The 26,225-nt window shown below is 45.2% G+C and overlaps 1 protein-coding gene across 4 annotated transcripts in view; it reads right to left on the minus strand.

The window, feature by feature from the left end:
• Positions 1 to 26,225, minus strand: part of ACOXL (acyl-CoA oxidase like) — a 360,188-nt gene that overhangs the window by 244,859 nt on the left and 89,104 nt on the right. The window lies entirely within an intron of this gene.

Genomic DNA, 26,225 nt, shown 5'->3' on the forward strand with positions numbered 1-26,225 from the left:
ACACCTCCCCACTGAGCCCCACCCTGCAGCCCCCGGCAACCACCATTCTACTCTCTGTTTCCATGAGCAAAATAGGGCTCTTTCTGCCCAGAGACAAAGCCGTGGAAGGATGGAACTGCAGAGCATGGCAGACTCTGAGGCTGCATTAGGAGAGCACAGGTCCTGGGAGCAGACCCCTTGCTACCCCCACGCCAGGGATACTGACCACCTGGGCCAGAGCCTCCCTGGGGGAAACACCATACACTGAACACTGAGCCTGGCAGCTTAAGGCCAGCAGGCTGCAGCTCTGAGAACAGCAAGGAAATCACACCTGTGATGCACAAGTGACATCAAGAGAAAGTACACACGACTGCATGCGTGGCCACAAGGTGACACTGAGATTTCCTCTTTACCACGTGAGGGTGTCGTGGAAACCTCTCAAGCACAGCTCAGGGTCAAATCCTATGGCATGGGCCTCAGCTAGTTCATGCAAGGCCAGTGGTGGATTACAGAAGAGTCGGGCCAGCCACCCTCAACTGCTAACTAACTGGACAGGCATCAGCAAGTAATTCAAACACTCAGAGCTTCAGTGTTCACAACTGCAAAATGGGCCAGGTAATTATGTTCTCATAGGCTCAATCTAAGGATGAGGCATTTTTTCTATCAACATGTTAACATCTGTATATATGCCCATGTGTGTACATCCTGCCTGACCGATAAGAAAAACTATAAATAATTACTACCATGATTTACAGGCAATACCCCATCGATAAAAATGTCATCACATTCCAAAATTTTATGTTTACTTTTAAATTTAATTTTTGGAACTTTGAAAGTATTTCATCATGCAAAACACAACAATCAGCCCCAACAAAGCCTGTGTAAGTCTCATTAACCCATTTGTGGCTGAATTATGGCCAGTTTAAGAATATTAATGGCAGTTAAAAACCAAGCATCATCTCCAATATCATTTCTGGGGAAAAGTCTACTAAGTTGCACCTTATCACCTCCAGATACACACCTGCCAATTCCCTTGATGTCAGCCTCCGTGGAGGTAGGGGTGGGGAGGTGACATTTGTGGTGCTGTCCTGGGTGCTGCAAGAGCTCCCTGAGGCAGTGGGAGGGGGGAGAGCAGGGAAGAGCCAAGGGGAGGAAGAGTTAGGAAAAGTAAAATCTTTGAGCTTAGAAAGCCCCAGGCCTCTCTGTTCAGCCAAGGGTACTATGGAAGCCCCCAGGCGCTGTGTGAATACTCAGCTCCAGAACCACTCAGCCAGTTGTTAACAATGCATGCACCTGACGTACAGAACCAACATGGTGCAAAGAGGCTGAATTTTACCAAAAGCTTATCTAAAAGTGAAGGCACAAAATCTGTAACAAGTTGATTGTGGATCCCCCTCGCCTGAATGGATTCAAGGATCTATCTCAGCTAATCCAGAAGTACATTCTCTTTGAGTCTTCAACACACAGAAGACGAAGATACTTCAGGGACAATCAAGAATTTAAAGAACAAGGAGGAAATTGAGGAATGAAATAAAAGTAGGAACTGCGGCCAAAAAAGGTCAGGAAGAACAATTTACAAATGTCACCTGCCAGGGAATGTCGCATTTCCTGGGGTTAAGAAAGTTCTGGCTGGCGGTTTAGGCTCATTGTAAGATAATTTTACTGAATGAATATTTTGATAAGTTTTGGAGTATGGTTCAATTGGAGGCTTTTCCCCAGTTGAAAGATAAGCCCTTGCTAGAGTAGGAAGAGGAAATGGACGAGGGAAGGGACAAGAATAAGAAAAAAGTAGATGTTGTTACCTGGCAGCTGTGCTGGTTAAAGGAGCTGGGAGATAAATCCTTCAGAGAGGTGAATTTCAATTAAGGATTTTTTATTGGGCTTTCTTTTCCTGGCTTCTGAATCAAATACATTTTATAGTCATTTTTAAAAGGACACCTCCACTAAGGAAGAGTGTGAACTTTGGAATCATATGGACCAGCCACAGAATCCTGCAGGCCTCTCAGGATGTGCTGGGGAACAGGATGATGGGACCCTATATATAAAGGCCCCAGAGCCTTTGGGAACTAGCTGTTGGGGCGGATGGGAACGCGGCCTGGCACAGTCATTCTGGAAACCTGCCTTATGCTCCACACAGAAGTCTGGGTCCTAGTAGGCAGCCCTAAGAAGGTGACAGAACAGTGTAGGGAGTTCTTGGGGGCCTTGCCATGAATCCCCATGCTGGAGCAGGCAAACCAGGCCGGTGAGCTGTGTAGGGAGCCTCCTTCTGACTCTTCCTCCTCCCAATGCTCCTACATATTATCTGACCCTCAAGAAGGCAGGAGAGGCAGAAACTTCTCTGAGGTTTCTGTACCATAGTGAACACCACATGAAGGTTGCTGTGCCATCTGCTGAGAGACGAGCCAGGCGTACTTTTCTTCCTTGGCCTTAGTAACATCCGTCAGCCCACCAGGCCTCCGTGAGCCTTCTCAGAGATGCTTCTCAAAAATGCTTTAAGCAAGTCTCACCACTGCCTGGGCATGCACATACATGAATGCAGACCTTCACAGCCAACCCACCCATATGCATGCACACACATGCACACACTTTTGCACACAGACACATCCACATGTGTGTGCATGCACAGGTATGTGTGCATGTGCGTGCATGCACAAATAAGCATGTGTACCCGGGTGTGTGCACACATGCACACACTTACACAGTCTTTGCATTCCCCAGCACATGTGCATGTATACACACGATATACATTCCTACAGTCATGCATGCACGCCTTCACCCACATGCACAGAGACACTTTGGCATTTGGAGAGGCCCACAGAGTCCCTGAGACAAAGGGAGGCCTCAGACAATTGACCCTTTTGTGGCTGGTCTCAGCAGGGACCCTGGGGAGAGAGAGGAGGGAGGCCCAGGGGTTGGCCCCCTGACCCCGGCCCAGCCCTGGCTGAGGCCCAGGGCCACAGAGGTCAGCGGAGTTTTGTGCAGCCAGCCTCCCTGGAGAACAGTCCCCCAGGACATACTGTAAGTATTGCCAGAAAGCACTTAACAAACTCCCACTCAGAGTACTTTTTAGATTTCCACAGTTTGTTAATAACAAAATTCAATCACCTTTTAGTGGCAAGGAAAGAGTAATTTAACTTTTTCTTCCCAAAAACTCCACCAGTTGCAGAAACCTTTTTCCTTCTGCTTTGGCCTTAAAATGCTCCTTTTTTGGACCAGCTGACTGAGGCAGCTGTTTTGTATCAAGTTGGAGGGTTTTCTATATGACCCAAGAAGCTCAGACAACTGGCAGGCCTTCCTGCATTAAAGGGTAATCTGAGAATAATTTGCCATAAAACACCCAGAAGTGCGCCAGCTGTAGCCGAATATGCCCTATAAAGCACCACGTGGACAGCACGGATCTTGTAAAATAATCATAATTTTAGAAAACACATTTTTAAAATCAATTTTTTAAAAAATGTTAAAGAAGGAATTACATTAGCAGTAACAAACCCGACTAGTACTCATGAGGATGCAGGTTCCATCCCTGGCCTTACTCAGTGGGTTAAGGATCTGGTGTTGCTGTGGGCTGTGGTGTAGGTCGCAGACACAGCTCGGGTCCTGCATTGCTGTGGCTGTGGTGTAGGCTGGTGACTACAGCTCCGATTCAACCCCTAGCCTGGGAACCTCCATATGCCATGGGTGTGGCCCTAGAAAGATCGAAAAAAAAAAAAAAAAGTTAAAGGAAAGAAATGGCTGGCACTGTCCTAGGAGGCAGCAGGGAACCTCCCTTCCATGTATGAGGATTGTCACCAAGCACCTCTTCCGTCATGCCCGCTGGACCAAGGGCCCCTGTGTGGCTGGGAATCTGTTTCTTGAAACTGGTGTCCACTGTGCTTCAAGTTCACTATGTGCCGTCACACACACAAGGCTGCCGGGGGCAGGTGAGGAGAAAAGGCCCGGTTAGGGCCAGCCTCCAAGTCACCCAGCTGGTGAGTGGGGCTCCATGTGTGAGTTCAGAACGTTCTAGACCCGGGGAGGCATGCTGGCCGGGGCTGTGACCAGGAGCTTTGCCCCCTTAAGCAGTCAACCCCCACACAGGCACCAGCGTGCCCCATTCCTCAAGAAAAGCTGGGAACCGAGAGTTTTATTATGCAAACGCCCCCATTTTAAACTGATTTGACTGTTTTTCAAATCCTAGGCGAGCCAAACAAAACAAGTTGGTGGAATGTGGTCAGGGGACCTCAGCAGCCTTGCCTTATACCTGTCCTCCAGGCAAGCCGCTCCTCAGGTTCTCAAAGCTTCCCATCTGAAGTAACGAGTCTGCGATGAATTGGGGGAAAGCCTTCATGTTCTGTGTGCCTCTTTGCTCCCTTTCCTACACTTCAGCACCTTCCAGGGCTGGGCCTCCTCCAGGCATCACCCCAGATCTTCCTGCCTCTCAAACTCCACCATGCACACCACAACCCAGCAGTCTGCCGCTGTGAATGTCCATCTAGTGCTCTCTAAGGCACTTGCTTACATCCTCTGAAAAAGTAACCATGCTGGACTCACCAATGCTCAGAGTCAGTAGCAGTGAGGTTTGCATTCAAGCCCCCCAGTTTTTCTTGCCTGTTTCCTCATTGTAAAATGGGGAGAATGCTATCTATGTCAGAGGGTTGTTTTAGGCAGATTAACTGAGACCTCAAAGATGAGGAGCAGCAACAGCAGCATCTCCTGGGAACTAGTGAGAAATGCAAATTCTCATGTCCTAACCCAGAAGCAGAGAATCAGAAACTCTGGGGAAGTGCAGGGTAGATAGCCAGTCCTTCAAGGGTCAAGTCTGGGAAGTTCTAAATGAGATAATGTACAGAAAGAACTTAGCAACCGGCTTGGCACAGATAAACTCTTAGTGACTATGATGGGGATGATGATTTGACGGCTCATGGTAAAACTATTTAAACTATTTTCACTTTATGTTCTCTAAACATCATGTCAATGTCCTACACTCAGCTTCAGGGATGCTCAGGATGGTTGGCAGGCCTGGGGCCATGTTAGGGGAGATGAGGCCTCTTGGTGCTCACAGGTGATCACCCACGAGGCAGGGACAGGTGTCTGCACCCTGCTGAGATTCACTGCATGCTGTCCACAAGCAAGTACAGGGCCGGCCTTGTGGAGGTCAAGGGCAAGGCTCAACAGGCTGCAGCCCTGCCCCCACCCCTCTCTGTCATTCCCATCAAAAGAGGGAGGAGACAGCAAGAAAGGCAGAAAAACAGAAAGAAGAAAAACAACACTGGTGGGGGGGGGGGCCCTCTCCTGTGATATGTAGAAGTTCCTGGGCTGAAGATCAAACTCGAGCCACAGCTGTACCCAGAGCTACAGTAGCCACAACACTGGACCCTTAACCCACTAAGCCAGCAGGAAACTCCCAACAACATATTTTTCATTAGTGAGCTTATTTCCTTGGGCCCTTAATTTTTTTTTTAAAGAATTTAAAATGCTAAAGAAAAAGACACAAGTTTAGGAAAAGAGGGGATATGTATAACGTTTAGGCTCTTCCCTGACTGGTCAGAAACCTGGTAATTCAGATCTGAAACTTTCCAAACCTGATTTAAAAGACAAGTTGCTAAATCAATGGAAATTAACATTGAACAAACCTTGAAACGTAGGCGGCGGTTGTTTAACCAACCTAAGAAAACAAGTTGTTTTTCAGTCTGGAAGACCCAAACGACTGAAAAGGTAAAACCAGTTATGCCACGGTTCCTCCCTGCTGCCCCCAGGAACCTGAGCCAGGCACCGTCTTTTTAGACTAAAAGCTAAACAGCTCTGCTTGGAAAGCATGGAGATGAGTTTTCACAAGGACTCGCTTTGTCCCCCTATTCGCTCAAATTAAAACCATCTGTGAATCTTGAGTTGCTGTCCCCCCCCCCAGCCACAGCACCTGGGCCCCCTTCTGCCACGCGTATTTCAGGGACCCAGCCACCTGAACTTCGGGTTAGGGACCACACCCCCAACCTACCCCATTCCCATCCCCACACCCCCGCAACTACCCAACCTTGGTATCATCCTCACCAGGGAGCCAACAGTAATTGCAGCCCCTTCCCCCAGAGATGAGGGGATGGGAGATCTCAGGGCCCGGCCATGCTGAGGACTCCAGGAGGCCAGCTGTCATCCTTGTCACTGTCATTGAGTGGTCTGTGGTCTGTCCCCTTGTGTCACAGCACAGTGAGTGCGTGGGTGTACACCAGAGCCTGGTGACTCATCTTTGAGCAGCCAGTACCCAGAGCTGGATAAACAAGGCTGCCCAACAGCTTCAGGGACTGCTGAATTTACTCTAGGGAAGTTCCTCTGACACAGCTCATTGGTGACCGTATTTTTTTTTTTTTTTTTTTTAGGTTTTAGGTTTTAGGTTTCAAACAAAATCATTGTGGATTTCGGTTTCTTTGCTCCTCTTGATATGAATGCTTGGGTATTTGATAATCTGAAGAAACCACTCACTCTTTACCTAGAAAACCTAACTTCCCTGTAAGGAGATCGGTGTGACAATGGATGTGGATTCTGGGTGCAGCATACGTCACAGAACAACTAACCCAGAAAACTTTGGAACTTTCAGCGGCAAATATTACTTAATATTACTTAAGTGAAAGCTTGATTATTAAGTCAATGTTGGTGGGCGGGGCAGGGGGGTAGAGGAAGAGGCTGAAGAGAAGAAAAGGGGAAAAAATAGGTGACGCCCTCACATGCAGTCAATAACAAAAGTATTTTAAGGCATTTCTCTGGTGGATTTTGGCCCATTAAATACAAGAAAATGAAAGGCCTTCATAGTCTGTCACTGCAGCTTAGAGACCCCACCACAGCTCATGACCCACTCTGACCCCCAGACCCTTATCTGAGTCAAGAGTTAAAAACCCAGGAAAGGGAATCTCTTTTTAATATAAGACACAAAGATCCTTTTTTTTTTTTTTTTTTTTTTTTTTACCATACCCAGCTTGTGGAAGTTCTCAGGCCAGGGATTGAACCTGTGCCACAGCAGTCGCTGCAGACACAACACAGGATCTTTAACCTGCTGCACCACAAGGGTACTCTGACACAAAGATACTCTTAAGGAATTTGTTTCAAAGAAAGAAAAACACTTTTCTTCCCTCTAGCTCTTCCCTACTTTTTCCTCTATCAAATTCTTAACCAAAAAAAAAAAATTCACAAAACAAATGAACAAAAATCCCTCCACCCAAGCATACGGGATATGACCTAAAATGAGGCGCTACATGAAATAATGACAGAAGCTATTTAAAGGAGTGCAGTAGATCCACTGTTAAAAGAGAGACAATACATTTTTTAAGGTAAGCTCTTTATTATGAGCTAGTTGTAAATTCACATACAAGTATCAGAGATTATATAGAGAAAGAGAGAGAAGCCCTATGTATCCTTTGGTCAATTTCCTCCAATGGTGAATCTTGCAGAACTAGAATGCAAGGACACATTATACTGACATCAGCATAGGCCAGCTACAGAACCTTTCTGTCACCAGAATGATCCCTTGTGTTGCCCTTTTATATATGCATCCATTTTCCTCCCATAAGCATTCCCGTTTAGCCCCTGGCATCCATCATGCTATTCTCCATTCCTGTAATTTTGTCATTTCAAGAATGTAATATAAATGGAAGCCCATGGTATGTAACCCTTTGGGGTTAGCTCTTTTTGTTCAGCATAATTCTCTGGAGATTCATCCAAGTGGCTGCAGGTACCAATAGTTCACTCCTTTTCATTGCTGAGTAGTATTCCACAATGTGGTGTGTGACTCCATTTATTTAGCTCTTCTTTCATTTCTTTCACTACCATTGTATAATTTTCATCATACAATTTCTATATATGATCATTAGACTTACTCTCAGGAATTTCTGTCTTTTTTTTTGGAGCAATTGTAAATTATTTTGGTGTCCACATACTTCTTATTAATATACAGAAACACAATTGACTTTTCTATGTTTATCTTGTATCCTGTAACCTGTTAACTTCGCTTATTAGTTTTAAGAGGGTTTTTCTTTTTTGTAGGTTCCTTGGGCTTTCTATACAATTGTCATCTACAAATAGTGTCAGATTTATTTCTTCTTTTCTCATCTACATACCTCTTCTTTTCTTTTCTCTTCTTGCCTTATTGCAGCAGCTGGAAGTCCCAGCACTATGTGGAGTAAGAATAGTGAAAGCAGACAGCCTTGCCTCGTTCCCAATTTTAGGAGGAAAGTATGTAGTCATTTACCATGATTTATATGTTAGCTATAGGGTTTTTTGGTGGATGTTCTTTATCAAGTTAAGAAAGCTTCCATCTATTCCTATTTTTTCTAACAGTTTTTATAAATGGATGCTGAATTTTGTCAAGTGATTATTAAAAAGCACTTATCCTCCTTTTAATAATCCCCTATATCTTCACCTGTCTAGTGTTTGATTTTTTTTTTTCTTTTTAGGGCCGAACCTGCAGCATATGAAACTTCCCAGGCTAGGGATCAAATCAGAACTACAGCTGCAGGCCACAGCCACAGCAATGCCAGAGCCAAGCCACATATTAGGCCTACACCACAGCTTTCAGCAACACCATATTCTTAACCTACTTAGCAAGGCCAGGGATTGAACCCACATCCTCACAGATACTATGTCAGGTTTTTTTTGGTTGGTTGGTTGGTTGGTTGGTTGGTTGGTTTTTGTTGTTTTTTTGTGTGGTTTTTTTTTTTTTTTTTTGTCTTTGTCTTTTTAGGGCTGTACCTGCAGCATATGGATGTTCCCAGCCTAGGGGTTGAAAGAGAGCTTTAGCCACCAGCCTATGCTACAGCCACAGCTATGTGGGATCCCAGCCATGTCTGCGACCTATATCACAGCTCACAGCAACATCAGATCCTTAGCCCTCTGAGTGAGGCCAGGGATTGAACCTGCAACCTCATGGATACTAGTCCACAATAGAAACTCCTCTACGTCAGGTTTTTTTTTTTTTTTTTTTTGTCTTTTTGTCTTTTTGCCATTTCTAGGGCTGCTCCTGCAGAATATGGAGGTTCCCAGGCTATGGGTCTAACTGGAGCTGTAGCCGCTGGTCTACACCACAGCCACAGCAACATGGGATCCAAGCCCCGTCTGCAACCTACACCACAGCTCATGGCAATGCCAGATCCTTAACCCACTGAGCAAGGCCAGGGATTGAACCCACAACCTCATGGTTCCTAGTCAGATTCATTAACCACTGAGCCACGACAGGAACTCCTATGTCAGGTTCTTAACCAGCTGAGCCACAATGGGAACTCTTCCGTCTAGTTTTTTAAAAACACATAAAATGAATGAAAACCCAAGCCCACTGACAAAGTATACATAAAACACAATCACAGCTGTTTAAAAAAATAGTACAGTAGATCCACTGTGAAAAGTGACACAACATGTTCAAGCAAAAAAAAAAAAAAAAAGAAGAAAGAAAATTGCAGGCACAATGTAGATGTGTATAATACATAATACATGTTGAAGGGATATTTGATATTGAGGACATTTGATATTGAATAGCTATACATGTAATTATTAGGAAGGAAGTCTGGAAGACTAAATATCAAATTGTTGGATGGGAGGTGGATGGGATAGAAAAGGGTTTTCACTCTCCAGCATTTTATGCTCTTCTCTAGTGTGTGACGTGAATGCTTTAACATAAGCATGTTTTAATTGGTAATTTTCAGAGATCTAATAAGAGAAAAACATGGAAAACAATTACATTGCAAAATACTATGAACTATGTAATTTTGCATACTTGAATGCAATTTTTTTCTTAAGATGCTCTCTTAGCCTTAAACATGAATGCTTTAGGAGGGAGATATCATTAAATTATGTTGCACCTCCATTCAAATTCACACTGAATAAAAAGGACAAAAATTTGAAATAAAGTTTCAAGAAATAAAAGAATGAGGACACACCTCTGGGAAATAAGTCTTTCACCTCTACCCCAGTAAATTCTCATAAAGGTTCCAGTTCCTGCTTTGAATTTTTAGGTCAGTATCATCTAAAGTTGTTGACTTTGGACTTGATGGGAAGGGAGGGAATTTGTCTAACTTGATAGATGTGACAGAAGCAGTGACTGAAACACTCCACACACACCCAGCAGAGGGGGACAAAGATTCAACAGGGCCAAGAGAGCCCTACTGAAGTGTGACTGTGTGGTCATTGTGATGCAGAGAAGAAAAGACACAAAAGACACTGGAGCAAAAATATCTTTGCTCATTTACAAGCATTGCTCTGACCCCTCACTGCCTCATCAAGGTGACAGAAGAAATCTTCTGAATTTTCTCCATATTTCCAGGACAGTTCTCCAAGGGGCCTTCTCGTCCTCTGAATAGAAAAACCAAACTCCCAAGGAGTAATCAAGTGAAGTGACACAGTGCTCCCCAGGGCTACCAGTGAGGCTTGGGACCAGTGCTCACCACTTCAACCCAAGGACACAAACTCGCGTGCCAAAGTGGATGCTGGGTAGACTAGTGCACTGGCACTCCAAACTTGGGGTAGGGGTGGAGTGTGAAGACTTCAGCAAGTAAAAAGCTGTAATATTGAGCACAAAGGGCAGAGTCACTAAATAAGAAAATCTAACAAGTATCAAACACAGGGGGAAATACTCAAGCTTGGGATGTAATATGAAGGCAGAACATTGTGATAGGCATTTCCACAAGGTTACAACCACATAAAAAAGTGAAACAGGTGACTCTCCCCACCCCTTCTCAGCTCACCCGCCCAACCACCCTCTAGGGTCAGCCACAGTCTGCAGCTAAGTTGCCCTGGACCTAGCCCCTTGCCATTAATCCCATTGCCACCTCCTGGAAGGTGTCCCCCTCCCTCACAGGAAGCACAGCAGGAACTTCTTAAGGCATTACTTTTCTCCAGCTGGAAACTCAGAGCTGGTCACAATGCCGAGCCTGCGGAACACCCCTGAGGGACCCCAGAGGCCATGTGATGAAGCCAAGACTCTACAGCCACCTCACCTGCCTTGCAGCTCCCTCTTCAACCACTCTGCCCCTTTCACTCCCACCCGTACATCAAATCATCCCCGGCCTCTCAAACACAGTGCACACTACTCCCTCTCGCATCCCATCCTATCCCCTCAGTGCTCTTATCTCCTCAGTCACCTTCCAAATTCCTATTCATCCTATAAAGCCCCTCAGCCATCACATCTCCTGGGAGGCTTCTCTGCCCCACCCAGGCTTCCACCAGCCCCTCTTCCAGCTATTTCCACTTTGCATGTGGGGGGTTGTGATTTGCGTCCAGATGTCTTGCTGCCATCCTGCAAGCACTCAGTGAGTGGGGGGGAGGACGTCCATCTTCTGTCCCAAGCCTCATCCAGGGCTAGATGCACAGCAGGAGCTCAGTGAACATTTATTGCAGTGATGGGTTTTGTATTTCCTTCGTTGCTTTCCTTTAATGTGGTTCTGCAGTTGTCTGTGCACATTAAATCACATGAAATCTGTACTTGCCCCCTTGACTCAGCAGCCACTGGAACAGCTGTCCCAGTGGCCTCGGTGTTCTGGTGCAGCCACACAGCAGCCAAGAACCTTCGGCCCGTTCACCATGGTGAGAGAGCTGCATCTGAGCAGAGTGCCTGACTTGTGGGGAGCAGGGGGGAGGGCAGTGCTTTTCCAACAGCTGGAGAAGAAGTGACGGATTAACTGTGCACCAAAGATCCTAATCACAAGAAAGAAAAGAACAAAACAGCTTTCCCAAAACTCAGAATAAAGCTTGGATGTCTTCAGACTTGACTCCGGCACATTGCTAACAGCAGTATGACCATGGTTTGCTATGGTGCAATGGCCACAAATGACCAAGGTATAAATGTTAGATTTCTCTATTTGTGGAAACTGCCTGTTTCATGCATGTGAGATACAGGGTTCCAACTCCATAATCAATGTCTATGCCAATCTCCTTGTGTGCAAGACACTGGGGAGGGCATAAGGAGGCACAGGACAGGGTCCCTGAGCTCAGAGAATGCAACATAAGTCAAGAAAGCAGCTTCACTCCCCACTGTGTTAAATGTCAGGCTCCATGAGTTCACAGGCAGGTGATCCTGCTGTGAAAGGAGCTGATCAAGAAATCTTCAGAGGAGCTGGGGCTTAGGCTGGGCCTCCAGGGACAGGCAGGATCATATAGGTATGAGGACAAGGGTGACCATCACATAGGGACCTCAGCATCAGTAATGGCTTAGCAGTAAGGACTGAATCAGGCAGGAAGTTTGGGCAGTAGTACACCTCTCGGTGGCGTGTACAAAGCACTTTCTGCAGGTCAAATATAGTGTCAAGTGCAGCATTAATGTCACTACATCTAAGCCTCACAAAAACTCTGAGAAGGAAGCATTTACTCTTCCCATTTGGGGATAGGGAGATGAGATTCAGAGAGAACACTACCTTGCCTAAGGTCACACAGCTAGAAAGTGACGGAATGCCTGGGGATATCTGGACTGCAGTATTGAGGGTCTTTTTTTTTAGGTTAAAAGAATGAGAATTTATTTTTGATAATAAGTAGTCTAAAGGTGGGTAGATGCTGATGTCGGTTTAGCTACTCAGCAATATCCTTAGGAACCAGGCCCTATAGGTCCATTTTTAGCAACTGGCTTCTCACTTTTGTGCTTGTTGCCTCACGGTCACAAAATGGCTGCTGCAGCCCCAAGCATCATCCCATACTGAGGGTCTTGAGTAAGATGCTAAACATTGGGAACATGATCCTGGAGACAATGGGGAGATGCTGAAGGTGTGTGACCAAGGTAAACACAGTGATGTTTCTGCAAGGTTCATCTTGGCCTTGCATAAGAGAAGCAAAGATAGAAAGATTTCCTTTAATATGCTATATTTTTGTCTGAAGGTGCCTTTCATTCTTTGTTGATAAGCAACCAATTTGGAAATGTGCAATTAAACAAAATATCCTCCAGTTTTGTGGGGATTTTAGTGGTTGCAAGGACTATCTCTGTTCTCGTGCATCAGACTTATGCTAACTCCTCTCAGCCAGCCACTCTGAAGCAATCTCTAAGACTTCCAGAATGTTCAGCATGCCTCATTCTCTCTCCAATCCTGCATACCTTCCTGCCACTGGTTATGCCCAGAAACATGGCCTAGGTCTTCAGTCAACCACAGAAGGAAGAAGAAGTCACAGCAAAATGAAAGAAATGACTCAACAGCAAAAAAGCCAACAACCCAATTGAAAAATGGGCAAAAGACCTGAAGAGACATTTCTCCAAAGAAGATATACAGATGGCCAACAAGCACATGAAAAAATGTTCAACATCTCTGATTATCAGAGAAATGCAAATCAAAACTACCATGAGATACCACCTCACACCAGTCAGAATGGCCATCATTAATAAGTCCACAAATAACAGATGGCAGAGGGGGTGTGGAGAAAAGGGAACCCTCCTACATTGTTAGTGGGAATGTAAGCTGGTATAACCACTATGGAAAACAGTATGGAGGTACCTCAGAAAACTATACATAGAACTACCATACGACCCAGAAATCTCACTCTTGGGCATATACCTGGACAAGACTTTCCTTAAAATAGACACATGCACCCACATGTTCATTGCAGCTTTATTCACAATAGCCAAGACATGGAAACAACCCAAATGTCCATCGACAGATGATTGGATTCGGAAGATGTGGTATATATACACAATGGAATACTACTTAGCCATAAAAAAGAATGAAATAATGCCATTTGCAGCAACATAGATGGAACTAGAGACTCTCATACTGAGTGAAGTAAGTCAGAAAAAGAAAGACAAATACCATATGATATCACTTATATCTGGATTCTAATATATGGCACAAATGAACCTTTCCACAGAAAAGAAAATCATGGACTTGGTGAATAGACCTGTGGTTGCCAAGGGGGAAGGGGAGGGAGTAGGATGGATGGGGAGTGGGATGGATGGATTGGGATTAATAGATGCAGACTATTTCCTTTGGAATGGATTAGCAATGAGATCCTGCTATGTAGCCCTGGGAACTATGTCTAGTCACTTATGATGGAGCATGATAATGTGAGAAAAAACAATGTATACATGTATGTGTAACTGCATCACCATGCTGTGCAGTAGAAAAAAATGTATTGGGGAAATAACAACTGATTACAATAAAAAAATTGCTACAATACCTGTCCAAAAAAAAAAAAAAGGAAAGAAATGAATTTTTTCAGGATTCTAAGAAAAACCTCCACTGTGGCTTAGTGCCCAAGACATTTCTCCACCAAGACCTCAAATTCATGCATAACAGTAAGGACATTTGACGCAGCACTGTCTCTAAATGAAAAACTTTATAAACAACATAAATATCCACTAAGAAGGGTCTGGTTAGAGTAGACTACAATGCATAATTTAAAAGATTGAAGAGAAGTTCCTATTGTCACTTGGTGGGTCAAGAACCCACCATGGTGTCCTTAAGGATGCAAGTCCAAGCCCTGGCCTCACTCAGTGGGTTAAGGATTCAGCATTGTTGTGGCTGTGGCATAAGCCTGCAGCTGCAGCTCTGACTCAACCCCTAGCCTCAGAACTTCCATATGCCACAGGTGCAGCCCTAAAATGAAGAAAGAAAAAAAAAAGATCAAGGAAATTTGCTATATACTGCTTTGGAAAGAACTGTGAGAATTAGTGTTGGGTGAAAAAAGCAAGTGGAAATTCACTTCTAATATGACTGTGTGAGCCTCTCTAGACTGCCCCTCCCATAGACAACAGCTATAAACTCTGGGAAAAACACAAAAGCAATACTGAGAATTCTGGAGAGTAAAAACAATCAGACGGATTAGAGAGGAGGGTAAAAATCTGAAGTAGCAACTGGCACAGGATGAATTTCCTAGGTGTTAGTAGTTATTGTTTTACTGGGTTTTGCCCTGAAAGCAGGCCATGGTTGAGGAGCAGGACAGCATGGGTGGCTAAAGTTCAGACAAAAATCCTGTTGTCTTGCTAGCTGGAGGAACTAGGCAAAGAAGCAAAGGCAACAATGGTCGCAAGAGTGTGTGGAGGAATTCCAAGGGGGGCAAGAGTAGAAGAAGGTGTTCCCCTGACTTTGTACATGAATTCTGGATGATTCTCAGGCTGACCAGTGAGCCAGGATGCATGGGACAAAGCAGTGCAGCAAAGGCTTAAAGAACTGCACTTAGATTTGAACCCACAGAAGATGAGAAAAAGCTCAAGGTTAGGTCTTGAGTCTAACCAGGTTAACTGCCTGCTAAAATAAACGATCAACATTCAGTCTTCAAAACATAATATTCACAATGTCCAGGATATAGTCCAAAATTACTCATTTTATGAAGAACCAGGAAAATGTGCCCTATTCCCAAGAGAATAGACTATCAATAAATATCTGCTCTGGAATGGTCCAGATGTTGAAACAATCAGATAGGCGCTTGCAAGCAGATATTATTACCTTACTTCATGGGGCCAAGGAAAGTTTTCTCTACTTAATGAAGAGATAGGCAATCTCAGCAGAGAAACAGAAGATAAAAACAAGAAGTAAATGAATTTTTTCGTATGGAAAATATCTGAAGATTAACTGAACAGGCTTAAAATCAGAATAGAGATGCCAAAGGAAAGAGTCAGTGAGCTTGAAGACAGGTCAATATAAATTATCCAAAACAGAGGGGAAAAAAAGATGTAAAATATGAACATAAAAAGAAGATACAAATAAATAGAGGGATATGTATTTGGAAGACTCATGTTCCTGTATTAAGAAGACTCAATATTATTATTATGCCAGTTCTTGGGATCCCAATGCAATCACAAATGAATTCGTACCAAGTTACTTTATAGATATTGATAAACTGATTCTGAAATTTTTATGAATAGGCAAAGGACCTAGAACAGCCAAAACAACACTTACAAAGTTGAGGGACTCACACTATCCAATTTTGAACAGAGGGCCAGAAATAGTCCCACAAAAATACAGTCAAGCTGTAAACGCAATTCAACTGAGAAAAGTTAGTTTTTTTGGCAAATGGTGCTGGAACAGTTGGACATCCATATGTCAAAAAGGGGGTGGGGTGGACCTAGACAAAAACCTTACACAATGAACAGAACTAACTTAAAATGGGTCACAAACCTAAATGTAAATTGTAAAACCATAAAAGTATTGCAAGAAAACATGGGGGGGGATGGGAATCTATCTGACTTTGAATTTGTAATGGGTTTTAGAGAAGACACCAAAAGCACAATCCTTAAAAGAAAAACTAAGTATACTGAAATTTGTTAAAAAATTTGAGGGAATTCCCATCTTGGCTCAGCAGAAACGAATCTGACTAGTATCCATGAGGATGTAGGTTCAATCCCTGGCCTCACTCAGTGGGTTAAGGATCCGGCGTTGCCATGAGCTGTGTGTAGGTCGCAGATGTGGCTTGGATCTGGTATTGCTGTGGCTGTGACATAGGCTGGTAGCTACAGCTCCGATGCAATCTCTAGCCTGGGAACATCCATATGCCATGGGTGCAGGGAATAAAAAGTATTTAAAAGTTGAGTGGATCCCAGAATGGAATGCAGATTTGAAAAAAGACTCTAAATACCGCAAATGCATGAAACCTCATTGCAGGAGGTAAGGTATAAAAGAACTGAACTAAGTAACCTAGAGCTAAGTGTAGACTGTAAGAGTAAAAGCAAAATGAACTGAATTCACGTACTGAACTCTAGATGACAACGTTGTTGCCCATGAGGATATGTATTCATTCTGAAGCCACTAAACACCAATACTGGAACTGAACAGTTAAGTAAGTGGATGGCAGGTGGCTGGAGCCGAGTTTCTCACTATTGGGGCAGGAGGTTATAGACAAGCAAGAGGAGAAGTCTAGAATAATCTGTATGGTAATGAATTAGTGTTGACACATCAGTATGAACTCAAGTTTGACTTGATACAGATACAAAGGGATACCTACTTCATAATTACAGAGATCTGTGTACACACAGGTTAATGTAGAAACAGGTATTGCCTTGTTCCATCAACTGAGAAGACCAAGGTTCACTCCAGTAGCAACAAAAACATCTAGTACCCCAATCATGATTTCCTTTTTTTTTTTCTTTCTTTCTTTTTTTTTTTTTTGTTTTGTTTTGTTTTGTCTTTTTAGGGCCACACCTATGGCATATGGAAGTTCTCAGACTAGGGGTTAAAGCAGAACTGCAGCTGCTGGCCTACACCACAGCCACAGCAACACAGGATCCAAGCCATGTCTGCGACCTACACCACAGCTCACGGCAATGCTGGATCCTTAACCCACTGAGTGATGCCAGGGATAGAACCTGCGTCCTCATGGATACTACTCAGGTTTGTTACCACTGAGCCACAATGGGAACTCCCAACCGTGATTTCTAAAACCACTCTTCAATGAAGGGCAGCAGGGCTCGTTACAGAAATGCTGACCCTAGTGCTGGGCCACAGGACAGTGAGACCAGGTGTCTTGAGAGCTTGGCTGTAACGGATTACACTTGAGGTGGCAGTTTGGGTAAAATCCAGCTGATGAAGTATGATAGCTGCTCCTTTCATAAAGTTTTCCATACAGATGCCTAACCTTACTGTGGTATTCAATCCCAGCGGAAGGAGGGAAGTTTCCCCCTAAACTACAGTGTTCCTTCCCCCACCTACATCTCCTGGGCTCCCCTAAGTCACACCTTCCCAGCGGCTGTCCTCTTACTGCTCTCCTTTATCCTTCCACCAGCCCATTGGTGAATTTCCAAGCCTGGGCCAACCCAACCATCTGCCCCAGGTACAAACTAAACCATCCCACTGCTTGGTGCTGCCATAACTATGGGGTGGGCCACAGCACATGCTCAGGATGGGTTACAGGCCCTTGTCTTCCTTGCCTATCTCCTCCCCACCCTCTGGCCTTGGCTGGCTATGGAGACCCAGCCTCCTCCAAGGTTTCCACCCTCCCTCCTGCCCCCTATCCTAGCATTGCATTCCTGAGAGAAGAGAAGTCACCTGTTAGAATGCCCTCAACTCCCTCACCCCGCTTGAAAAGTCCTCTCTGTCTCCTCCTCTCTTCAGACTTTCTGTCCTTCCTTCTGTCTCCAAGGAAGAAACATCTGCTTTTGTTTCAGGGTCATCCTTCCACCTGTGTTTTAATGTCATGTCATAAGTCTCCCTGTGATCTTCCCACCAATCAACCTCCCCCTCCCTGGCAGCATTAATCTCCCCCTTTATACTTCCTCTCTCCCCTCAGAGATGAGCTCAGGCATGCTCAGGTCACTCCTACCTCTAAGACATCATGCCTCCACCCATTCAAACTCTGCTCCCATAGCACCTCCCTTGGTTGAAGGCTGGTACAGGCTGTGGTCCCATACAGACCTCAGCTCAGATCTCAGCTCTATCACCCCCAGCTGGGTGATGCTCAGAAAGCATCATGACCACCCTAGAGTCTATGGAGGCACTTCTGCATGTTGGGCACTGAATGAAGGGTTTTGCTTACAATAAAACAATAGCTCATGGAATCCCATCGATATCCACAGAGATTGGCCCATCATATTTCATTTAAAGCAGAGAAACCAAGTAAATACAAGTTATGAGTTCATGCAGTTCACAAGGCCAGAGCTGGAACTCAAATCCAGCCTGTTTCACGTGTGTCTCACGAGAACCTACACATTGGTCCCAAGTCCTTTATCTACAGAATAGCAATACTGCTGCCTCCCTTGTGGAAGCCCTGTAAGAATGAAAAGAAATAAGGTATGAAGAGCACTTAGCATCATAAGTGTGAAATCTGGGCCTCAAAAAATCGGTATCATTCAACAAATGGGGGTGATTACTGACCAAACACTCCTTCTCGAAATTCACTTCTCTTGGCTTCCACGAAGCTATGACCTTCTGGATTTCCTCCCACCTCTCTAATCTATATCTTGCATTGTCCATCATGCCCTTCAGCTTATCCTTTAAACGTCAGCTTTGCCCAGAGTTGCTCAAAGCTCCCTCTTCCTGCACAAGGGAACTTACTTCCCCAGGTTTAGCCGATGCCTCCCAGAGCCTCCGCACTCTTGCCTGATGTGTCTACAAACTCACACATTCCTCCCTAAACACGCTCCTCCTCTGTGTTCTCCAGTCCAAACTAAGGTGTCCCCTGAACCCCAAGCTAGATCTCACTTCCTTCCTTAGATACCATCACTGGTGCCCCATTGCCACAGAATAAAATTCAGAATCTCTAGCAAGGCCCTCTGTTATCTGGTCCAAACCATCTTCCCAGCTGCCTCCAACAGCCCCAGTCCACTGGAAGGCTGCAGTCATGCCTCTGTGCCCCGAGCTCTTCTCTCCCCAGCTCAGCATCCCCAGATGCTCCAGCAGTTCCTAGCAAATCATTGTATCACATCCCTTTATTGTCCTGGGAATCATCTCCAGACTGGCTCCATTTGTCTGGGTCTCTATTTAAAAACAAAGCCCAGAAGGAGTTCCCCTGGTGGTTCAGCCAGTTAAGGATCCAGTTTTGTTGCTGCTGTGGTGCAGGATCAATCCCTGGCCTCAGAACTTCTGCGTGCCATGCAAGCAGCCAAAAAAATAAAAACAAAGCCCAGGAGTTCCCGTCATGGCACAGTGGAAACGAATCTGACTAGGAACAATGAAGTTGCAGGTTCAATCCCTGGCCTCACTCAGCATTGCCATGATCTGTGGTGTAGGTCACAGACGCAGCTTGGATCCCGCGTTGCTGTGGCTGTGGCGTAGGCGGACAGCTACAGCTCCAATTAGACCCCTAGCCTGGGAACCTCCGTATGCCTTGGGTGCAGCCCTAAAAGGACAAAAAGACCAAAACAAAAACAAAAACAAAGCCCAGAAATCAACAACGATCCAGGAATGGAGGAAAACTATTCACTTCTCTCTCTTTTTTTTTTTTTTTCTTTTTAGGGCCGCACCTGTGGCATATGGAAGTTCCCAGACTAGGAGTAGAATTGGAGCTGCAGCTGCTGGCCTACAGCACAGCCACAGCAACACCAGGTTCGAGCTACATCTGGACCTACAAGGCAGCTCTCGGCAATGCCGGATCCTTAACCCACTGATCAAGGCCAGGGATTGCACCCATATCCTCACAGATACTAGTTGGGTTCTTTTTTTTTTTTTTAATGATCTTTATTTTTTCCATAAATGAACCTTTCCATAGAAAAGCAACTAGTTGGGTTCTTAATCTGCTGGGCCACAATGGGAATGTCTCCACTTCTCTTAATGTAGGGTGTCCTCTTCCTGCACCCAGCAGGCCAGGTTAGAATGGGTTCTAACTTCAACATGGTGGCCGTGGCAGCCTTTGTCAGTCACGTGACAGCATCCTCCCAAGGCCCCCACACTGGCACAGGATCCTTTTAGATCTACGCTTTGCTTTTCCAACAGGACTAAAAACCTCTTAAGGGTAAGGACCTATCTCTACAGTCTATCCTCCAAAACGTAAATATGCTCATGCCTTTAGTCCACCTGTAGTGAGTAAAGAAGACCTGCAAGGTCATATGTAAAAGGTGGGGTTATGTCAGAGGAGAGGACATATGTTAACTCCTCCCCTCTCTTTTTATTTATTTATTTTTATTTATTTATTTTTTTTTTTTGCCTTTTTGCTATTTCTTGGGCCGCTCCCATGGCATATGGAGGTTCCCAGGCTAGGGGTCAAATCGGAGCTGTAGCCGCCAGCCTACGCCAGAGCCACAGCAACGTGGGATCCGAGCCGCGTCTGCAACCCACACCACAGCTCACGGCAACGCCAGATCGTCAACCCACTGAGCAAGGGCAGGGACCTTCATGCAACTTCATGGTTCCTAGTCAGATTTGTTAACTACTGCACCACGACGGGAACACCCCCTCTCTTTTTAAAATTCTCCTTGCTTAAAAAAAAATGGAACATAGGCAGAGTACACTTTTTTAATTGTAGCTATCTTACAGTGCCGTGCTAATTTCTGCTGTCACCCAGTCACAGTAACCCAATCATACATATTAAAACATTCTTTTCCTCATACTATCCTCCACCAGGTTCTATCACAAGGCCTTGGATAGACTTCCCTGTGCTATCCAATAGGACCTCATTGCTTACCCTTTCTAAATGTAACAGTTTGCATCTCCCAACCCAGGCCATCCCACTCCCCACCCCCCTTGGCCACCACAAGTCTGATCTATATGCCTGAGAGTCTGTTTTTCTGTTTTGAAGATAAGGCATATATCTACACAAAACTATCATTCAAAAAGATACATGCACCCCTGCGTTCCTTGCAGAGCTATTCACAACAGCCAAGACACGGCAACAACCTAAACGTCCATCGGTGGATAAATGGACTAAGAAGAGGACACTATATGTTAAGCATCTCTAGTGATTTGAAGTTCAAAGTCATGCTGAAACACTGACAAAAGTGTCCTCTAGATCTCTGAGAAGGTCTCATTTGGCTGACAAGATGAGCTCTTTCAAAAGAAAAGTCTGGAGCATGGGTTGAGACAAAGCCTGGATGAGATGCCAAACACGAGAAAGGGGAGCCAGCCCCTCAGCACCGTATACCCTGACACTTATTTATTCAGGCATGAAAACTAGGACATCGTTCTTACAATGCTAATTAGACAAAGAAATGAGATATGCAAATATTTTTTAAAAGTCGACTCACTACAACACTCTCATCAGATGAAAGTGAATAAAGAAAATGGGACCCCACAGGGTCACTCTGGTGCCAAAACCCATCCCATCCCCAACCCATCCCATACCTACAGTATCCCTAAAAACAAAAATCAAGTTTCATCCTGGGGCTGTCCCCAGAACCCTGGAGACAGACAGGATCCAATGCTCAGAATGTCACACGGGCCAGCTCACCTCAAAGGTTAGAGGTTACCCAAGCAAGAGGCATGGAAGTTGCCAGAAGTCGAAGATGCTACACTTGGAGGCCCCATGTCTGGCATTCCTTCTCCAGTACAGCCTCAAAATAGAGGGTCTTTGGCAAGAGGAGTCTGGTGGGGACTCTTTGGGGTGGGGTGGGCACAACATCGCACTGCCACATGAGTTGTTTGCTCACCTCGCCTCATAGCCTCTGTCTTCTCATATGTAAAATGGGAATTGTGGTAAAGCTGCAGGGAGCCCTGGGTGAGAAAGAGCACGTGGAGCATCACATGCGTGGCCTGCCGTGGGCATTCGGCACGTGGTAGCACCCCTCCCCCACCCCTGGACCTCCTTGGGCTTAAGATGCTTGTGTGGTGGGGGAAGGCAGGGGCTGAATCAGTTTCCAGCTGTTTACTTAGCGCCTCCTGTACACCTGTTGTGGAGTGAAGCCCCTGCCCTGAGTAGCTGATTGTCTAAGGAGGCAAATGAAGAAGCAGACAACAGGTAACACCTGGGCTGGGATAAACCAGCAGGACAGCCACAGGGCAGGAGGTTTCCTGGAGACCCAACAGAACAGGTGAATGGGACCAAGAGAAATTGGGAGGGTCGAGGGCAAAGCAATGGTTTGTACAGACCTGGGAGGTGACAAGGGGTGGCCTGTTTGAGGAACTGCAACAGGTCTGTTGTTGGAGTATGACACCAATTCCTCTCACCCAGAAAGAATTCCCCTCAACCCAGCTCCCCTGCAGTTTGGGGCCAGGGCCGCTCTCTGAAGCTCTAATCCTATTACCTGGCCGTCTTTAGAAACCATCCTGGGACCTGTGTGTCATCTGCCCAGAATAGCACTCTAGTCACACCGACAATGTCGTCAGACCCACGAGGCTCACCCATGAGCAATCTGCCAGGGTGAGCCAGGGAGCAAGCCAGTGCTGGGGAAACAAAAACAAAGTCATCTGTGTCCGAATACATGCACGCCTGGACCGCAAACACCCTGGTGCGGGCAGGTTCCAATGCCATAAAACAAGAAATGGAAAATGTTTGCTTTTATTTTATTAAAGATTCAGATCAGGTCTCAGTATCCTTAAAACATTTAAAGTACCACATCTGATCCTCACACAGCTGTCATCTGAACTGACTTGTTCTCCACCAAAGAAGGCTTCTCTTCACCATGATCTTCATCCATCCATCCATCCATCCATCCACCCATCCATCCATCCACCCATCCATCCACCCATCCATCCATCCATCCATCCATCCATTCACCAAGTGCTTAACCAAGTGCCAAGCCCTGTTCTAAGTCCAAAGTGGACAATCATGAGCAAGAAGACACAGGTCCTGATCTTTGGAATCTGACATTCCAATGGCCAGCCTAAAGTCCAGGCTCCCAAGGCAAGGCCTACTTGCCCCTGAGTCTTCTGAGCAGAAAATAAAGGTGGCTCCCTGGAAGTCTTCGTCCAGGGCCAGCCTGGTGGGCAGGAAGTGCCCATTCCTCAGCTCACCCTCTCCTGTTCTAGCTGCCTCCCCAAACCCAGGTCAGAGGTGAACCTGAGTGAATCCTCTATCACACACCCCAAACTGGGTAATAACACCGTTAAGCACTTAATTAAGCCATATGTCCTCACAGGAGTGGGGGGGCTGTGCTTCTCACCTGGGACACGGCAGCACATCCATTTCAAATACAAACTACATCCCCCCTTCTGTGGTCCCTGGACTGGGGGTTCTGAGGCTCCTCCACTTAGCCTTTATACGAATTGAGAAATAAACTGAGGAGCAGCAGGAGTTCCTGTCATGGCTCAGTGGTTAATGAATCTGACTGGGAACCATGAAGTTTCAGGTTCGATCCCTGGCCTTGCTCAGTGGGTTAAGGATCCGCATTGCTGTGAGCTGTGGTGTAGGTTGCAGACACAGCTCAGATCCCGCGTTGCTGTGGCTCTGGTGTATGCTGGAGGCTATGGCTCCGATTAGACCCCTAGCCTGGGAACCTCCATATGCCATGGGAGCAGCCCTAGAATAGGCAAAAAATAAATAAAAATAAAAAATAAATAAACTGAGGAGCAGCAAACAGAGGTCAAAATATCACCTTTCCTACTGATTCAAGTCCAGCTAGAGGAAGCAGCTGGGGAGCCCAGCCTCAGACATGCTTGCCAATGCAGTCCTGGCAGCACTGGACAGGGAGGCCTTCCCCAGAGGAAGAGCCTTCCCTGGGGCCAGCCCTCAACACCTGCTCCTTGAGGAACAAGGAGGGGGGAGGGCAGGTTTACAAAGGCTCCAGGTCCTGCTCTAAACATCCCAGTGAGGTAGGTCACTCCACAGCCCCTGGAGGAAGGTGAGTAAGGGCTATGAGAGCCAACTGTATATCTCAAGGAAAATATTTATCGTTGGGAGCAGAGGAGGTGCCCCTCCTCTTAGCCCCCTGGACGAGTTCACCTCACAGTCACCAAAGCCATACCTGCACCATCCTTTGTCTCTCATGCCCAAGCAGCCCCAACGTCTTCTCCATTCTGCATGTGTGCCATGTTCCTGCCCCCACACCTCCCACACTGACTGTGGATTATGTCTCACTTGGACCATGACCATAGTCCCAGTTGCCACCCCTTCAGCCCTTCTATTCTCCACCTCCCTTCCATAATAGTCTATCTAGAATGCAAACCTGGTGGTGTCCTGATCCTGCATGTCATCCTTCTTTCACAGACTCTCCATGGTCCATGAGTCCTTTTCCATTATAAGTCCTTTTCCACCATGGTACCAGCTCACCTGTCCGCTTGGTCAGTGTGGTGGGTAACCATCATGACCTCTCAAGCAGGCCATGGAAGCTCTGGCCATGTTAAGCCCTCTGCTCATCCACAACAGGCTACATTGGTTCCCTCTCCTGCATCTTCATACATGGCCTACCCTCCACCTGCAATGCCCTTCCCCTGCTTTGTCTGCAAACCAACTTCTACTTGGCCTTCAAAAGTCAGTGTAAATAGCCAAGACATGGAATTGTACCATAAAAGAGAAAGAAAGAATGCCATTTGCAGAAACATGGATGGACCTAGAGATGATCATACTAAGAGATGATCATACTAAGTAAATCAGATAAAGACAAATATCATACGATAGCATTTATATGTGGAATCTAGAAAAAAGATACAAATGAACTTATTTATGAAACATAAACAGACTCACAGACATAGGAGGGAAAAAAACATATGGTTACCAAAGGAGAAATGGGGGAAGGGACAAATTAGGAGTTTGGGACTAATAAATACACACTACTATGTAGAAAATGAATAAACAACAAGGACCTGTTATATAGCACAGGGAAATACATTCAATATCTTGTAATAACCTATAATGGAAAAGAATATATATACATATATAAATTTTTCCTGTATACCTGAAACTAACACAACATGATAAATCGACTATGCTCCAATTTAAAAAAAAAAATTGTTTACAAAGTTGGGGTAAGATCTTTGTAGGAACTCATCTCTAAATGGCATAAGCTTACCCTGGTGGTCCTTGGTCTGGTTCCGTCATAACTCCATTATAGCACTTACCTTGCATTGACTGTAACTGCTGGTTTCCAGTCCCTTTGTCGCCAAGCCCTATCCCTCTATCCCTCTGACCCCAACTGACCCTAGAGTAAAAAAAGATAATTCAGGGAACAGAATTCTGGAAAAAAAATATGTAGTTGATATCTACAGAGAGATTAGAGAAGCAATTGCATCTTTAAAAAAAACCCAAAGAAGTATCTCTGTAGAAGAGGAATAGGTAAGAGAAAGCGCTCTTGAAAATTAACAATAATTCTACAAACAAAGATGTATAATCAGGAAAACGTCTAGAACATTGAAAAAATCTGTTGAGAAATATGAGGGGAAAATAAGAGAGAGGAATCAAGACAACAATTCCAACCTCCAAATAATTAGTTAGAATGATCAAAGAACCAGTGGAAGGAAATTCTCCAGAATGAAAGAGTTACTAGTTTTCAAATTGAAGAAAACTATCAAGTGCCATGCAGGATAAATGAAAAAATGGATCTAGACTCGTCCTTGAGAAATTACCATATACCTAAGACAACCAACTTTCAGAGACAAAGTGCAGCCTTCATCCAGGGAAATATGACTTTCCACCAGGAAACTTTATGCTAGAAGCCAATGGGGCCACACCTTCAAAGTTTAAGGAAGGTGATTTTCAACTGACAATCTCAGCTAAACTATCAATCAAATGTGAGGACAAAATACAGACCACGTCAGGAGTTCCTGTTGTGGTTCAACAGGTTATGAACCCAACTAGCATCCATGAGGATACAAGTTCAATCCCTGGCCTCACTCAATGGATTAAGGATCCAGTGTTGCCATGAGCTGTGGTGTAGGTCACAGACACGGCTCGGATCCCATGTTGCTGTGCATCTGGTTTAGGCCAGCAGCTGCAGCTCTGATTTGACCCTTAGCCTGGGAACTTTCATATGCCACAGGGGCATCCCTTAAAAAAAATACAGACCATTTCAGACATATGAAGAA

The sequence above is a fragment of the Sus scrofa genome, chromosome 3, assembly GCF_000003025.6.
Source record: "Sus scrofa isolate TJ Tabasco breed Duroc chromosome 3, Sscrofa11.1, whole genome shotgun sequence".
In the NCBI taxonomy this organism is placed as follows: domain Eukaryota; kingdom Metazoa; phylum Chordata; class Mammalia; order Artiodactyla; family Suidae; genus Sus; species Sus scrofa.